Below are 15,884 nucleotides of genomic sequence, written 5' to 3' on the forward strand. Positions count from 1 at the left end.
AAATTGGCAACTATCAGGAAACCAAGGACATTTTTGAAATGGCCCAGAACAGTCAAACTTACTAAAAATCAGGAGTAAAACTCACTAAAACTTTGGAGCAGTAAAACATGCTAAAAATTGAGAACAGTCAAATTTGTTTAATAAAATCATGAGCAGTAAGAATTGTGGAATAAATCAGGAGCATTCTCCCCACAAGGTATTGTAATGATCAGTAACATGTCATTCTGGAATGGTACACTAGGTGGTGCTGTATGTATATAAGAGTGGGCTACCCACGATGCACCAGGCTACCCACAAGGCAGCAGTCAAGATGGATGCCTCTACAGATACTGTACCTAGTCCACATGTGCTCAATAAAGTGTCTAGCAAAAGCTAGCTGTTCTTAATAAAAAATGACTAGTTATTAATGAACATAACATGGTACCAGGATTGGTGAAGATCTGCTGAAAATTGTGAAAAGCGACATGGAGAATTTGAGGCCACCGGAGTTTTTGAATCTCATGGGAAATGTCGACTACAATTGGCGGACTTTCAAACAACAATTTGAACTCTACATTGCTGCCATCGGATTCGGTACGAAGCCAGATGCAAGAAAAATAGCGTTGCTGCTCACGGTTGCAGGCCCACAGGCAATAGAGGTATTTAATACATTTGTATTTAATCCAGAGGAGAACAGAGAAAAAGTAGACGATGTGCTAAAGAAGTTTGATACATATTGTTCTCCCAAAAAGAATGAAACCTATGAGAGGTACATCTTCTGTTCTCGGACACAGCAGCAAAATGAGACTTTTGATAGCTTTATGACTGATCTGAAACTGAAAGCACAGACATGTAATTTCTCTGAGCTGAAAGCATCCATGATTCGTAACCAGATTGTGTTTGGTATTCATGATAAAAAAGTCAGGGAACGTCTGTTGAGAGAAATCGAACTAACATTGGAAATTGCTGTGAAAATATGCCAAGCCAGCGAGCTAGCTCGAAAGCACGTGAAGACTTTCAGTGAAATCAATAATGATGTGATTGTAATGAGTGATAATGCTGCTGTCGGTGCTGTGTCCTACAAGGGGAAGAAACATGGGCAGAACAGAAATGAAAAGCAATCGGTGTAACGGCTGCAGCGGCACTTCCCTCTGCTCGCCGCCTGAGGGCGGTTTTTGAGGCCTCGGTGCACTGCTGCCGTGCCTTTTTGGGCCCCTCTCCTCACCTGTTTCTCGAGTAATTGGTCTCATCAGAGTAATCAGGCTAGTTAATAAAGTTGTTCGGTTTTGTCTCTATGCCTCTGGCCTCACCTGTGTCTTGTTAATGTATTTGTCTCCGGTCTCATTTGATTAATTATGTCACGTGACCACTCTGGCCTGTATTTAAGCTTCCTGTTTCCTGTCCTCTTTGCTCAGTCCTGGGTTCGCCAACCTGCAGGTAGCAGCTCTCTCGAGTCTCTCTCTGTTTTCGAGTTTCAAGGAATCTCCTTTCGAGTGTTACCATGTTTCTCTGTTTTCAAGTCTCAACTGAATCTCCTTTCGAGCTCTACCCGGTCTCAAGTCCTTGGATAGGTTTCCTGCACTTGAGTCCACAACCGAAACCCTAGCAAAACAGCCCCGCGAATGCACGGCCCCGTGACAATCGGAGGATGACATTTTTAATTGTAAATGCTGTGGTTACAAACACCAGTTAAGACAATGCCCAGCGTTTGGAAAAATGTGCACAAAGTGTCATGGAAAGAATCACTTTGCCAAACAATGCTTTTCAAAAGTAAAAACTAAGGGCAACGAGTTAATGTAATTGAGGACACTGATTTAAGTGAGACATGTTTTGTAGGAATGGTGTCATGTGACAATATCAAAAAGGATACAGAAAATGTGCAGCCCTCAGGAATTAACAATGCTGAACATAAAGTTAATGCAGTAAAAGAGGACAAATGGATGATCCCACTGCAGGTAAATGGAACATTAGTTACATTGACACTAGACACTGGGCAAAAGCAAACTTAATCAGTATGAGTGACATTAACAATATGAAAGAAAAGCCCAAAATACAGAAAAAGTCAGTACTACTGAAGGACTATAATGGACAGAAAATAGATAGCTTAGGTGTATGCAGACTTAAAGTGACAGTCAAAGACAAAGTGCATCATCTCATGTTTTCTGTTGTGGCTGAAGGACTTGATTCACTACTGGGTGACAAAGCTTGTGAGGACTTAGAACTGGTCAAGAGAGTATACCATATAAACTGTGCCATAAACAGACCAGATGACTCAGTGGATTCTGTAGTAAATAATTTCCAGGATGTGTTCAAAGGATTTGGAGTTCTACCATTCACTTACAAGATCCAGCTAAAGGAGGATGCTCAGCCAGTGGTACATGCTCCACGAAGAGTTCCAGCACCCCTGCGTGACTGGCTCAAGAATGAACTGGACAGAATGACCACACTAGGAGTCATCAGGAAAGTCGAAGAGCCAACAGACTGGGTTAACTCCATGGTATGTGTAAAGAAAAAGAACAATGATCTAAGAATATGCATGGATCCAAAGGACTTAAATGCAAACATAAAACGTGAACACTACCAGATTCCCAAGCGAGAAGAAATCACCAGTGAAATGTCAGGTGCCAGATACTTTACAAAGCTCGATGCCTCACAAGGATTTTGGCAACTAAAACTGGATGAAGAGAGCACCAAATACTGTACCTTCAACGCACCATTTGGCAGGTATTGTTTCCTCAGAATGCCTTTCGGGATAATATCTGCATCTGAAATCTTTCATAGAGCGATGGAACACATAATTGAAGGTCTGGAAGGAGTTCGGGTCTATGTTGATGACATCATCATCTGGGGCTCCACACTGAAAGAACACAATGAGAGACTGACTAAAGTGCTACAGAGCATACGCCGGAATGGACTGAAGCTCAACAAAGCCAAGTGTCAGTTTGGCATCCAGGAAGTCACTTTCCTAGGAGATAATCTATCTGGTAAAGGAATAGAGCCAGATATGGAAAAAGTAAACGCCATACTCAAAATGCCCCGACCCACTGACAAAAAAGGAGTGCTACGCATCATGGGGATGATAAACTTCATTGGAAAGTTCATTCCTAACTTGTCAGCCAAGACAGCCTGTCTGCGAGACCTGCTATGTAAAACAAATGAGTTCGCATGGACAGAAAGACATGAACAAGAGTGGATAAATCTCAAAACAGTGCTGACAACCACACCTGTACTCACCTTCTTTGACCCAACAAAAAGAATCAAAGTGTCAATGGATGCATCAAAAGATGGCCTAGGTGTGGTCTTGCTACAAGCAGAGGGTGAAGATTGGAAGCCTGTTGCCTATGCCTCCAGATCTATGACTGATACTGAGTGTCGATATGCCCAGATTGAAAAGGAATGTCTAGGCTTGGTAGTTGGACTAGAAAAGTTTCATGGCTACATATATGGACTTCCCACCTTCACAGTTGAGACAGACCACAGCCCACTGGTTGCCATCATAAAAAAGAACCTGAATGAGATGTCTCCAAGGATTCAACGACTCATGATGAAGCTGCAAAGATATGACTTTGAACTGATCTACACACCAGGCAAATACATAGTGTTAGCAGATGCACTATCCCGAGCACCCACAATGAGTCATGTGAGCTCTACTGAAGAAGACGTGGATGTTCATGTGAGTATGGTCACTGCTGCGCTGCCCGTGTCAGACACAAAATCAAAGCAAATAGCAGAAGAAACAGTAAAAGATACCGGCCTAGAAATTCAGTGGGTTGCGCCAGCCGCTAATGCCATAAAAGGGCTATATTTCCGGCGCTAGACACTTAGCGCCTGAACGCAGTCCGATCTGCGCCGACGCCCAAATTCAGTTGACATTTAGCGCCGGCGCAAAGTGTTTGCGCCCGCTCAGGTGCGCGCGCAGCTTATGACGTCATATCGTCGCACAACGCTGTTTGTGCGCCCCAAACCGGAAATTCAGTGGCGCCCGCCCAATGTGGGCGTGGCGCTGCTAAGAACTGTGAGGTGGAATGCAAAAGAGGCCCTGTGGGCCTCGGGGAGTGCAAACTAAAGGGCACTTACACTGACCTATAAAGCCCAGCCATTTTGCTGCAATGACTTTACTGCTTTGGATTTCTGGACAGAGACCAAGGGACAGAGGTTACTGATTTGGGACAACATAGGAGAGGTATTTTTGGCTTCTGGCCAGTGCTTTGACATTTGATTCATTGTGATTTATCTGTTCTCAACTTTATTATGGGGGCTGTATGGGGGGCCAACCCTCAGTTGCAGCATTATGTGCGAAGGGCTCGCAGACGCTGTGAGAGAGGGCCAGCCATGCCTAGACGCAGAGGGGCCATCAGGCGTCGGCAACGTAGGCCTTACCCACTCAGGCAATACCGGCAGCAGGTGTCCTATCTCACCATGACTGCGGCGCATTGTGTGAAGAGGCTGCGCTTCAGAAGGGAGGTGGTTGCAGAGATCTGCCAGCTGCTTCACACAGATCTGCGTCCACAGCTGATGTGCAGGACGTCTCTCTCGGTGGAAGTGAAGGTCACGGTGGCTCTGAACTTTTATGCAAGCGGCTCCTTCCAAGCCGCTGCTGCGGACATAGCGAACATCTCCCAGTTCGCCGCGCATCGCTGCATCCGGCAGGTCACCGATGCACTTTACGCGAGGAGACACCAATTCATCTCCTTCCCCATGACCCGACAGAGGCAGGAGCAGCGTGCAGTCGGATTTGGCAGGATCGTGGGCTTCCCCATGGTGCAGGGTGCCATTGACTGCACGCATGTGGCTATGCGGGCACCTATCCACAATGCCGAGGATTACCGCAACCGGAAGGGCTACCATTCCCTAAATGTACAGCTGGTGTGTGACCACAGGCAGCGCATCCTAGCTGTCAATGCCCGCTTCCCAGGAAGCAGCCACGATGCATTTATCCTGCGCCAGACTACTGTGGCTGACATGTTCGAGGCACAGCCTCCACCAAGGGGATGGCTTATCGGGGACAAGGGCTAACCTTTGTGTACATGGCTCATGACCCCGCTCCGTGCGCCCAGGACCCCAGCGGAGGAGGCATACAACGAAAGCCATCAAGCCACAAGGAACATCATCGAGCAAACGATAGGCGTCCTCAAGCAACGGTTCCGCTGCCTGGATCGTTCCGGAGGATCTCTTCAGTATTCGCCGGATAGAGTCTCCCAGTTCGTCGTCGTGTGCTGCATGCTGCACAACCTGGCTATCCGCAGGACTCAGGCACTGCCACCTGGCATTGCACCACTACCTCAGGAGGACGAGCAGGAGGAGGAGGAGGAGGAGGAGCCCAGGAGGGAGCGACAAGGGCCAAGGGCCGTCCGCCGGGGGCTTATTGATCGACACTTCTAGGCCCCCTGTCAGGGAATGGCCTGTGGCAATGAACGCACCTGAGGCAGCCGCTCCGCAAGCCCTCAGCCGGTTAACGCAACAACCACTTCAAACATGACACCTGGACATGCTGAATAAATCAAAAGCTTTATTTCACAAACTCAGGGCCCTTCCCACATGAAACAGAAAAACAGACAAGACCCCCAAAAAACAGTCAAAAACATCTGTCACTCCCAAAACCTGGGGAGGACTAACAAAACTTGCCCATCCAAAAGGCCTTCAACAGCGGCCTTACAAAAATAAGCCCCCCCCCACAACAGAGACACCCCCATGAAAACAAAAAATGCCTTGATCCTCGGCCTTAACAAAATAATGCCCCCCACAACACAAGCCCCCCAATATAAAAGAAACCGCTCTCACCACACTCTAATGGGTGTGCCGAGAGGGCGAGTCCTTAGACAGGCTTCTCCGGCCCCTGGCCGACCTGCTGCTCCGCCTCAACCTGGGCCCTGCGGGTGTGGCGAGGCTGGGGGAAGGCTCATGAGGGCCACAAAGCGTGTCGGCAGATGCCCTTGGGGGTCGGCCTAGACGAGGCCTGGCCCGGGAGGGGCCGCCTGCTGACTGCTGCAGCTGTGGCTGGGCAGCATCAGTCTTAGCAGCAGCTCGTCGCACCTTGGCTGGGGGAGTGGCAGTGTCGGCAGCACCATTGGGGGCAAGCTGGCTGATGGCAGGTGCGTGCTGCTCGCCAGAGACACTGGCACTCGGCCGGGCTGGCAGTGTAGCAAGCGCAGCAATCTGGGGGAGGCCAGACCGCTGTGCTGCAGCAGGGCAGCGGGTGCCATGGCGATGCCTCCGTGCCACAGCGAGTGTGGCAGAAGTGAGTGCCCGAACTGCCCTGGTATGTGCCCGCATCAGCTCTGCCAGTGTCTGGACGGCACCACTCATCTCGCGAGTCGTGTCCTGCGCTGCCGCCAGTTGCTGCACACCCGCGTCCTGCGCTGCCGCGAGTTGCTGCACACCCCTGTCCTGCGCTGCCGCGAGTTGCTGCACACCCCTGTCGTGCGCTGCGGCCAGTTGCTGGACACCTCTGTCGTGCGCTGCCGTGAGTTGTTCGAACCCCCTGGCCTGTGATTCCCCGAAAGCCACCACACTCTGAGCCAGGGACTCAATGGCGTGAGGCATCTGTTCGACCACCCCCATGAACTCTTGGTGGCGCCGCTCAGACGCCGCCGACATCTCATCGAGGACGCGCACCTCCTGGGCGAGGACCGTGTCCGGACTGGAGGGCGGACTCTCCCTCCGGGGAGAAGGCCGCCGTGCTGGCCGACCCTTCCCGCGTGCATGGACCCCACTTGGGCCAGGTTCTGCCCTCCCCTCCAACACCTCCCCCCTCTGGGCAGAAGGCCGGCGTGCTGCCGGAGCCTTCCCGCGTGCGTCCACCCTACTGGGACCAGCTTCGGCCCTCCCCTCCAACACCTCCCCCCTCTGGGGAGAAGGCTGGCGTGCTGCCGGACACTTCCCGCGTGCGTCCACCCTACTGGGACCAGCTTCGGCCCTCCCCTCCAACACCTCCCCCTGGCTCTCCTGCAGGCCAGACGTCTCCCCTCCATTGCCATCCCCTGGCGCGGAGGAGGGTTCCCCCGATGTGCCGCCTTCCTCCTGGTCCTCGACGTCCTCCTCCTCCAAGGGCCTGGCTCTCTGCGCTTCAGGGACCACCTCCTCCTCACCAGCTGAAAGCAGGAAGGCACAAGAGTAGCTTTAGAGTGAGGACAGGCCGTCAGCGAGGGAGGCCTGAGTGGTGCATTATGCGCATTTGTCGGTCAGTGGGAAAGGATGTAGATCTGAAGCGCGAGGGCAACGAGAGAGGTGCAACCGGTCATGTCCTTACCAGTGGGTACCAGTACAGGGTCCGCCTCGCCGATCGCGACAGGGCCAGTCACCCGGCCACGCATGAGTCGTGCCACGCTCTCCTCCAGATCAGTGAGCGCCTGGTACTCGGGACGGCCTCCACCAGTGACAGCCTGGCTCCTTACATTGCTCGCCAGCTTGGCCTGCAAGAGAAAGGACGGCCTCTAAGTACAGTGTGGTGCCCTGTCACTGTGTGCACTGCCTCCCATGGTGGAATAGCTTGGCCAGTGTGGTGCCCTGTCGCTGTGTGCACTGCCTCCCATGGTGGAATAGCTTGGCCAGTGTGGTGCCCTGTTGCTGGGTGCACTGCCTCCCATGGTGGAATAGCTTGGCCAGTGTGGTGCCCTGTTGCTGGGTGCACTGCCTCCCATGGTCGAATAGCTTGGCCAGTGTGTTAAGTGCAGAAAGTGCTATTGATGAACATGCAAGTGCCATTGCTGCGGGAGGAGGGCTGCCCATTAGGCCTTTGAGGTCCCTTTGCCCATAATGTGAGGTGCACATGCAAGGATAAGGGGGACACTGGAAAGGGTACTCACCTTGGCCATCCGAGTGAGGTCGTTGAACTTCTTGCGGCATTGGTCCGCACTCCTGGGGACATCACAGGTGGATGACACCCTGCAGGCGATTTTGCCCCAGGCTCTCCTGTACTGGCTCCTGGGAGCCTTCCTGCCACTGTCCGGGCACAGGATCTCTCTTCTCTTCTCCACACCATGAATGAGCACACTCAGAGCATGCTCTGAGAAGTGCTGCGCTCGCTCACGGGCCCTCTCCATTGCTCCAGGCGCTATTTTGGCACACCAGTAGTGCTGAGGCCTAGCTGCAGGGCTCCAGTATGCAGGGCGTGGCAGCAGTCAAAGTTGACCCTTCCCCCTTTAAGAGCTGGCCGGCGTCAGGGTGTCTGCTGTCAATCAAAACATGACCGCACCTGCGCTGCGCCCGGCTTCGGCGTTATTAGGCCGCATCGCCGGCTTAGCGCCGGAACACAGCATTTCAACGCCAGTTTCAGCGCTCGGCCAAACTTAGGGCCAACTCTACTGAATTTCGGCGATGTGGCCTACACTTTCCGGCGGGCGCTAACTTTAGCGAGCGCCCGACTTTAGCGCCCCAAAAGTGTCCAGACTGAATTTCTAGGCCACAGTATTACAAACAGTAATAGAGAACATTCATCATGGTTGGCCAAAAGGTTCCTGTCCAAAATATTTTCACATAAGGTCAGAATTGAGTGTCGCAAGTGGACTATTACTAAAACAGAACAGAATAGTCATTCCACAGGCTCTACATCAAGACATGCTCAAAAGGATTCATGAGGGACACCTCGGAATTGAAAAATGCAAAAGGAGAGCAAGAGACACTGGCCTAGAAATTCGGTGGGGTTAGCGCCCAATTAGAGGCGTTAGAGGGTCTTGCGCCGGAATTATAGCTGGTAACGAAATTGCGTTGGGCCCTACCATCAGCGTTAGCCGGTAGCGCTGCGCTGGCACTGATGACGTCATCGGTGTGCGCAGCATCCCGGTTGCCGTGGTAACCCGGCCCCAAGCCCAAATTCAGTTGCGGCCGCCTCGCCCGTGGCAGCCGCAACCAACGATTGTTGAAAGGGATGTTACACACCTTTGCGCCGGCGCATAAAGGTGGAGCGGCGGTCGGCCGCTTTCCCGGCAGCCGCCTGCCCGCACCTCCCTCCCCGGACTCCTCCACCACCCCCCCGCGGCACTGATGTGTGTGGCCCGCGAGCCCGGCTCTTCCCCGAGGTGCCGGGCTCATTTGTCGGGCGAATCGACCAGCCAGCGGTCGGCTGCAGGCAGCTCCTCCTTAACAGAAGGAGGAGGCCTGCAGTACCCCAGCCTGCCGCACCGCCTCGGGTGCCGCAGCGGGGGATTAGCGCCTCAAAACTGCACTGAACGCCCATAGTGAGGCGCAAAAACCCTCCATTAGCGCCCGCCGCCGTCTGGGCTCGGGGCAACCGAATTTTCGTCGGGCGCAGCGGCATTAACGCCGGCGCAAAATTTCGGGCGCTAAAGCCCTGGCGGACCCACAACCGAATTTCTAGGCCACTGTTTATTGGCCTGGCATAAATAAGGACATTGAGAACATGATAGGCAAATGTGAGACATGTAGGAAACACCAAAACAAACAAGCAAAGGAACCAATGCTAGTAGCTGACATACCAACAGCACCATGGCAAAAGGTTGGTATGGACCTTTTTCATTTAAATGGTAAAGACTATCTAATAGTGATTGACTACTATTCTAACTATCCTGAGATGGCACTGCTCTCAAGCACCACAGCAAGCAGTGTGATAATGCATGTGAAATCCATCTTCGCCAGACATGGAATTCCCAGGATTGTCGTTAGCGACAATGGTCCGTGCTTCAACTGTAAGGAGTGGCAACAGTTTGCAGCACATTATGACTTTCAACACATCACATCCAGTCCTTTGTATGCTCAGTCGAATGGTAAGGCAGAGAAAGGTGTTCAAGTTCTCAAGCAGCTACTGAAGAAAGTGACAGAAAGCAAGTCTGATCCTTATCTCACCCTGCTGAGCTACCGAGCCTCACCTTTAGACTCTGGTTCTTCACCTGCTGAACTCCTAATGGGTCGCAAGTTGCGTACCACGCTACCCTGCTGTGCAAAAGAAAAGCAGAGTAAGGAACTGAGACAGAGACTTCAACTGTTAAAGCTGAAACAGAAATCATACTATGACAAGTCATCCAAAACTCTGAAACCATTGACAAGGGATGATGTTGTCAGGATTGAGGATCCAGATGCATGGAACAGGAAAGCTATAGTTCTTGAGGAAGTAGGACCAAGGTCATACACTGTTAGAACTGAGGGAGGACAGATTCTCAGGAGGAACCACCGTTCCCTCCTAAAAACACAAGAGACTATCGAAGAGCAAATCGATGACAATGCCACAACTGAATCTTGTCACTCACCACCAGAACAATCTAACGCAAATACACATACAGGCTCTCATGAAAACACATCAGACTTACCTGTGCTGAGAAGATCCACACGTGAAGTAAAAAAGCCTGATAGACTTAATCTTTGAGTACAAAGAAAACTACATTGAAAATGCATTGACTGTTGAAGATGTTTATGTTGTTATTGATTGATATTGATTGATACTGATTTTGTTTAACCTTAAAGAAAGGGGGATGTAATGATCAGTAACCTGTCATTCTGGAATGGTACACAAGGTGGTGCTGTATATATATAAGAGTGGGCTACCCACGATGCACCAGGCTACCCACAAGGCAGCAGTCAAGATGGATGCCTCTACAGATACTGTACCTAAGTCCACATGTGCTCAATAAAGTGTCTAGCAAAAGCTAGCTGTTCTTAATAAAAACGACTAGTTATTAATGAACATAACAGGTATTTTTGTACTTTCACCGCCCCACCCCCACACTGAGGCATTTTTCCTACTCCCCCCAATTGAGGTCATTTTTCTCTCCTCCCCCTCCCTTCTTCTCTCCCCTCCTCTTCCTCTCCCTCACTCCTCCTTTCCTCTTCTCTTTCGCTCTCACCCTCTTCCCACATCCTCTCCTTTCCCTACCTCACTCCTTACCTTCTCCACTTCCAATCCTCTTCCTTCCCTGTTTCCCCTCGCTTTCCTACTTCCTTCCCTCTTCTCCTCCATAACACTCGCCTCTCCCTTCTCCTCTTCCTCCCCATTCACTTCCACCCCTACTTCCCTCCACCTTGGTCGAGTTATTCCCTACCCTCTAACTCTGCTTAACTTCACTTGATCTTGACTCTCTGGTTAATTCTAAAGTCCCAGCATGAATTTCAAATACTCCAGATGACTATCATGATTCAGTGTGTTAATGTTCTCACACGTGTACAGTTCCAGCAGAGATCACTGAATTACAAGCAGCAACCCCAACTGCCCCATCCTACTCTCTCACCGACCTTCCCACCCAGCGCACCCGCTGGGGATAATCTTGCCAATCTCCTTCCTGTCCCACTCACCCCTCCCAGTGCCGATCCTGTGGACTCTGCCATCGCATCAGCCATTACCGCCCCTCTCTGCATATCCCTCCAGAATGTCCGGTCACTTGTGAACAAGGCCTTTGTCATCCATTAGCTTATTGTGGATGATTGCATTGACATCATAGCCTTGACGAAAACTTGGTTGACGGTTGATGGCACTTTCCCCCTTAATAAAGCCTCCCTGCCTGGCTATACCCTTCTACCACTTCCCCTTCCAGACCACTGCGGTGGCTGTGTGGTCCTTACCACCAAATCACACATCGGTCTGTCCCCATACTCCTCTGGCACCTTCCCCCCCTTTGAGCATCTCACCTTGTTCCACGCCTCTCGCCTCTGCTTTAAAATCTTCATTCTGTACTGCCCATGCCAAGTTTCTCACCGAGATATCTTCACTGCTTTCCTCCCTCAACCTCTGCACCGAGCAATTTCTCATCCTAGGTGATTTCAACTTCCATTTCAACTCATCAAGACCTCACTCCTCTTAGTTCACTGCTCCCCTATCCTCCCTTAATCTCTCCCTCCATATAAACTCTCCTAACCATATTCATGGCTACCCCCTCGACCTTGCCTTCTCACGTGGCCTCTCTACTCCCATCGTGTCAATCACAGACAAAGCCATCTCTAATCACTTCCTTATATCCCTCTCCACTCACATCCCCCTTCCCCCCACCTATCCCCATTTCCCCCAAGTCACTTACAATGGCACTTTCAAATTCTCAACTGTCCAGCCTTTGTCGCACCTTTCACCATTACATTTCTGCTCAATCACACCCTCATTTCCACCTTTGATACTTTTGTCCCCACTAAAACCATTATTCTCTCTCACCCTGGTCATTCCCCCAGCACGGCCCTCATCTCCATTCATTTAAGTCCAAGGGACGCAGACTTGAACGTTTATGGCGGACAACTGGTTTAGCAATTCACCGCCAGATCTGGTTGGACCACATAAAGCACTATCAGGTCCTGCTCTCCTATTGCAGGATCATCCTAGAATGCAAAGATAACCCTTGGCTTCTCTTCTCCACAACAAACCGACTTCTTAATCCCCTCTCCCCTGCCTCCTCCACCCTCACCTCCAACAACAAGTGTGTGGAGCTCATGGACTTTGTTGTCACTAAGATTGAGACCATCCGTTCGGCTGCCTCTGCTGCTTCCCTCCCTTCCCCTAGCCCACCAAGCCAAACTTCCCCTAAGGTTCCCCACTGCCCTAGCCCTGAACTTGCATCTTTCTCTAGTTTCTCGCCTATCTCCCCTCATGCCCTCTCCAAGCTTATGTTGTCCATGAGACCCACCTCCTGCTCCCATTTTCCCACCAAACTGCTGACCACTCAACTTCCCTTTCTGGCCCCCATGTTAGCTGATATTGTTATTGGTCTCTTTCCTCAGGTAATGTCCCCCTCCCCTTCAAATCGGCCATCATCACCCCCCCATCAGAAAACACACCCTTGAAGCCTCTGTCCTTGCAAACTACTGCCCCACCTCCAACCTCCCTTTCCTCTCCAAAGTCCTTGAACATGTTGTCGCCTCCCAAATCTGAGCCCATCTTTCCCGCAAGTCCATATTTGAACCCCTCCGATCAGGCTTACACCCCTGCCACAGAACTGAAACGGCCCTTATCAATGACATCCTATGTGACTGTAACCATGGTAAACTATCCCTCCTCACCCTTCTCGACCTGTCTGCAACCTTTGACACGGTTGACTACACAACCCTCCGCCAATGCCTCTCCTCCGTCGTCCAGCTGGGTGGTGGTACTGCCCTCACCTGGTTCCATTCATATTTATTCAGTTGTAGCCAGAGAATCACCTGCAATGGCTTTTCTTCCCACTCCCACACCGTTATCTCTGGAATTCTCCAAGGATTGATCCTTGGTCCTCTCCTATTTCTCATCTACATGCTGCCTCTCGGCGACATCATCCAAAAACACAATGTAGGGTTCCACATGTACGCTGATGACACCCAGCTCTACCTCACCAGCACCTCTCTCAGCACCTCCACTGTCAGTGATTTGTCACACTGCTTCCAGTCTTGGATGAGCAGATATTTCCTCCAACTAAATTTTGGGAAAACCGAGGCCATTGTCTTCAGTCCCTGCCACAAACTCCATTTCCTAGCCACCGACTCCATCCCTCTCCCTGGTCACTGTCTGAAGCTATAACAGACTGCTCACAACCTTGACATCCTATTTGATCCTGAGATGAGCTTCTGACCACATACCCGCTCCACCGCCTACTTCCATTTCTGTAACATCACCCATGTCTGCCCCTGCCTTAGCTCATCTGCTGCTGAAACCGTCATCCATGCCTTTGTTACCTCTAGGTGTAACTGGGGTTTTAACAGCATATTGACTGTTAAACACACGTTATGGCCCTGAAAATCTAATTATAATTTTGTAGAGTGTCAAATTTCTCTATTATGATAAAAATTTCAATTTTACAAAATTTTAAAATAATTTTTTTTTAAGTTTGTTCATATTTATTTCAGGCTGAGAGAGCCCCAATCTTGGTTTTGCACTCTGTAACATTTTTTAAAAGTCCGAATAAAAGCAACTTCTTCACTTCCTGGTTCCCTGTCTGTGAGAATTCTGCATTGTGATTGGCAGCTTAGACAGCTTGTTGAGGTCACAGCAGCATCGCATTAGTATCTGTTACAGTGAGGGCTGTGGGGTATATCACTGTTACCGTGCAGCATGTGTGGTATGTCAGAGTTACAGTGAGGAGTGTGGGGTATATCACTGTTAGAGTGAGGGCTGTGGGGTATATCACTGTTACTGTGCGGCGTGTGGGGTATATCGGAGTTACAGTAAGGATTGTGGGGTATATCACTGTTACAGTGAGGAGTGTGGGGTATATCACTGTTACAGTGAGGGCTGTGGGGTATATCACTGTTACCGTGCAGCGTGTGGGGTATGTCGGAGTTACAGTGAGGAGGGTGGGGTATATCACTGTTACAGTGAGGAGTGTGGGGTATATCACTGTTACAGTGAGGGCTGTGGGGCATATCACTGTTACCGTGCAGCGTGTGGGGTATGTCGGAGTTACAGTGAGGAGTGTGGGGTATATCACTGTTAGAGGGCTGTGGGGTATATTGGAGTTACAGTGAGCAGTGTGGGGTATATCACTGTTACAGTGAGGGGTGTGGGGTATATCACTGTTACAGTGAGGGGTGTGGGGTATATCACTGTTACAGTGCGGGGTGTGGTTATATGTCCGAGGCCGGGACCCAGGAGTGAGGACGAGCCCAGCAGCGAGGTCAAGGCCCAGGAGTGGCGCAGCATGAACCAGTAGTGGGGTCAAGGCCCAGGAGTGGTGCAGCATGGGCCAACAGCGAGGTCGGGAGGACCACAATGCATCCTACGAAACCCAGACAGAGAGGACCTGCGGGAAGAAGGACAGTCGGAGTATGTTTGTGTGTGTATGTGTGTGCTAGGCCGTTGTAGCAGAGCCTGGTCTCCAATCATCTTGGATCCCCTTGCCATTGGACCAAGACCTTGCTCTGTCAAGCCCGTGTGGTAGCTGGTGTGCAACGGCCACCCCACATTAAAAGAATTCACACACAGGCATCTTCCACCCTTTAAAATGAAGTTCAGGACCTGGAACATCAGGACCCTCATGGACAACCCCAACAGTGACAGACTGGAACGCCGTACTGCTATCATTGCCCGGGAGCTCAGACATTTCAACCACCGTCTGCCCCACCTGTGACAGAGACTGTAGGTCCCGCGTTGGACTCATCAGTCACCTGAGAACTCATTTTTAGTGTGGAAGCAAGTCATCCTCGGTTCCGAGGGACTGCCTAAGGAGAAGAAGAAGACCTCTAGACTTGACTATTCCAATGCTCTCCTGATGGGCCTCTCATCTTCCACTCAGCTGTGGCTCAGTTGGTAGCACACCTGCCTCTGAGTCAGAAGGTTGTGGGTTCAAGTCTCACTCCAGAGACTTGAGCACATAAATCTGGGCTGACACTCCAGTGCAGTGTTGAGGGAGTGCTGCATTGTTGGAGGTGCCGTCTTTTGGATGAGACGTTAAACTGAGGCCCCATCTACTCTCTCAGGTGGACGTTAAAGATCCCATGGCACTATTTCGAAGAAGAGTAGGGGAGTTATCCCTGGTGTCCTGGCCAATATTTATCCCTCAACCAACATAACAAAAACAGATTATCTGGTCATTATCACATTGCTGTTTGTGGGAGCTTGCTGTGCACAAATTGACTGCTGCGTTTCCCATATTACAACAGCAACTACACTTCATTTGCTGTAAAGCGCTTTGAGACATCCGGTGGTCGTGAAAAGCGCTATATAAATGCAAGTCTTTCTTTTTTCCATAAACTTGATCACATCCAAAACTCTGCTGCCCATATCCTAACTTGATTTTAAAATTCTCATCCTTGTTTTCAAATCCCTCCATGGCCTTGCCCCTCCCAATCTCTGTAACTTCCTTCAGCCCTACAACCCTCCGAGAAATCTGTGCTCTTCCAAATCTGGCCTCTTGCACATGCCTGATTATAATCGTGCCACCATTGGCGCCCATGCCTTCAGCTGCCTGGGCCCTAGGCTCTGGAATACCCCCCTAAACCTCATCACCTCTCTACCTCTCCTCCTTTAAGATGCTCCTTAAAACCTACATCTTTGACCAAGCTTTTGG

The sequence above is a fragment of the Somniosus microcephalus genome, chromosome 1 (genome assembly GCF_052327205.1).
Source record: "Somniosus microcephalus isolate GS21.2 chromosome 1, FLI_Smic_1.0, whole genome shotgun sequence".
Lineage (NCBI taxonomy): Eukaryota > Metazoa > Chordata > Chondrichthyes > Squaliformes > Somniosidae > Somniosus > Somniosus microcephalus.